Genomic DNA, 2,901 nt, shown 5'->3' on the forward strand with positions numbered 1-2,901 from the left:
TGTAAACGCTCTCCCTACCATCCCCACCCCTACATGGTCTTAGTTAGCTGTGTTCACTCTAAATGTTTACAAGCAGAGCCGGGTTTAGTGACGACTATTAGGGGCAGATAATTTAGTTTGAAACGATTTTAAATGTAGGGGGGGTTATGGTCCTTAACGTGCTACTTATAGTGTTTTAAAGAAATATTTTCAGTGGCAGCATTGGTACCGTCGAATTCACAAATTATGAATTACTGAAAAGTAGAAAAAACAACAACTAAATAGCGGCGTATGTTATGCCGCGGGCCGGCTCGTATAGAAATATTAAGAAAACCAAATATGTAAGCATTGTAGTGAATACGTTTGAAAAATAGAGTTAGAACAGTCTGTTCTAGGGAAGCGATGTCTAATGGAAATTCAAATAAATGCATTCATATGTTGTTATGTATATTTTATAAAAAAAACGTTAAAACATATTGCACTTTATATTTTCTAACTTTTTAATTAAATAATTTAATCCCTACCGCAACTTTGTTAAGTGAAATGAGCTGAATAGGCCGCTAAAGTATAATGTCTACTGTCTACATTCCTAAGAGTATTTACATAACAGCTGTTTAGAGGCGGCAGGTGATGGTACCGATGATTAATCCGGCAGATGAAACAAAAAATTAGCATTCAATTGTGAATAAAAGATCTCACCTTTCGTGATGATTCTACAGATATCTGACGTGTCGAGGTGGCATTGGCAGTGAATACGTTAGAACGTCCGTGAGTAATAGCATGTGCTTATATTATTATTTTCTGTTGTAGTTAAAACCTGATTTTGGTATTTAGTTTACCTTTTTTTGTTGTTGTTGCTTACGTTTTTAGATTCTCATATACGGAGTAGGTCCTCTAGAGGACATATTGTAATTGATAAAGTAATAATATTCCGTACTATTATACACACATTGCTGTTCACTTGGTGCGCAATTGTTTTTTCTATGAGATTCTATTCTATTTTTAAAAGTTTAAGTAATTAAAAATGGATTAAAATCATGCCTATATCCCGAGTTGTCATGAACCGTAGTTTTATATAAGAATATTCGAGAGAAAGTTTAGGGGAGATTACTCCCGCTTTATTTATGTACTTTTTAAAGCCACAATGTTTTAAGTCGCAAATAATAACTCGCGCGACTTCGTTGTTGGGTGGTAGTGTGAACGACTGCTAGCCAGGAAGTATCGGGTTCGGATCCATGATTTTAGTCCGTTAAACGTCCCAGCGTTAACTCAGCAAAGATATTTGCTTAACTTACGCTAGTGAAAGTATACTCGGTAGGGCATTTTGCTGACTGCTATCCCTTCATATGTGAACAGCACTGTAAAGGTGAACTCTACTTCATATACCGGATGGTTCGTCTGGTCCGAAAGCGTAACTAATTAAAAGGTAATTCCAGAAATATTCTGATAAAGAAATTTCACAATCAATTAAAAAGTTGTATATAGCTAAAACGTGTCAGGTTCTTTTGATTTATCATATTGCCTGCTCCGGATGAATTTCAATATATTTTATTTGTTTCGAAATCTGACATTACAATAGTAAAAATTAACACAAAAAAAATTAAATAAATTCTGAATTTTATTTACTATGAAATGGAAAACGCAAGACTTATACGCTGGCGTAAGCCTGAATGTAGACAAATATAAATTGAAAATATTCCCAAAAACAAAAAAAGTTACACCAAAGAATATGATTTGAATACAATGCAGTAAAAATATAAATACTCTCTTGTTATTTTAAAATTATTCCCAACAAATAAAATTACATTGAATGATATGATTTGAATATAATGCCATAACGTATAAATACCTAGTTTGTATTTTTAAAATATTCCCAACAAAAAAAAACCAAAAACAAAAAACAAAACAAAAACTTACTAAATGAAACATTTGAATACAATGCCATAACAATATAAATACCTTGTTTGTTGCAGAGCATGAAGTTTCTCCTAGTAATTCTGCTACTCTCAGCCTACTGTTTAGCTACGGCCATGGCAGAAGTAACGTGTAACTGGAATGGCCGTGTACGTCATTAATTCTACACCTTTTTAATCCATTTTGTATTTTAGTCTGTTCCCATATTTTGTCAAAACAAAAAACCATATATGGTATTTTTTTAAAAACGTGCACATATACTTGATACAATTAACATTAAATTTAAAAACAAAACTGAATGAAATTTATTAGCTTACTAAGAAATATGAGCCTACATTTTAAAAAAGTACATACCCTGATGACAAATTTCCTAAAGTAAACATATTTTTTCAATAAGCCTACTTAAATTAGCTTTTTTAAATATACAAAAAATAATTGTTTTTTTTTTAGAAATTAAACATGCAGTTTTACCTGATGCATTTGTAATGTTTGATATCCACTGCAGGTGTTGAAGCAATCAGAAACAGTGAGCCCACAGGACTGTGTCGAGTGCTACTGTACTCTATGGGGCTACATGAGCTGTTCACAGATGTGTTGAGACCACATGAAAATCTACACATAACCTTTCTTAAACACATGAAAATTCACACATGTTTTCTTAAACACATGAAAATCTACACACGTTTCCTAAAGTCATCAATGCTGAGTTGAAAGTTTCGAACTTACAGTCTAATAAACAAACGATTAGCTTTCTCAAAAGTTGTTTATTTTTATTTTACAAATACAGTTTATAAATCTATTAAAAAGTTTATGCTATTCACTTAAATATAAAAAAAAAACCTATTACAACCTACTATTTAGATATCACTGCCGTCTGGTGCTAGAGCGATGTCTTGGCTTGACAGCTTGTTTACCCTGAAGACCCCCACAGCTATTCCAGTGGGAGTGTAAACTACTGGCATGACCCCCCCCCCAGAACTATACCAGTGGGAGTGTAAACTCCTGGCA

At 33.0% G+C, this 2,901-nt stretch overlaps 1 long non-coding RNA gene across 1 annotated transcript; it reads left to right on the plus strand.

Annotated features, from left to right (window-relative positions):
- The first annotated feature begins 693 nt into the window (after positions 1-693).
- Positions 694-2,643, plus strand: LOC131952579 (uncharacterized). The gene is made up of 3 exons (XR_009388547.1): positions 694-747; positions 1,953-2,042; positions 2,399-2,643. It is a non-coding gene; the product is annotated as an uncharacterized LOC131952579 (long non-coding RNA).
- The last annotated feature ends 258 nt before the right edge of the window (positions 2,644-2,901 follow it).

This window comes from Physella acuta, unplaced genomic scaffold, assembly GCF_028476545.2.
Source record: "Physella acuta isolate Inbredline_101_S28 unplaced genomic scaffold, ASM2847654v3 ptg000878l, whole genome shotgun sequence".
In the NCBI taxonomy this organism is placed as follows: Eukaryota; Metazoa; Mollusca; class Gastropoda; family Physidae; genus Physella; species Physella acuta.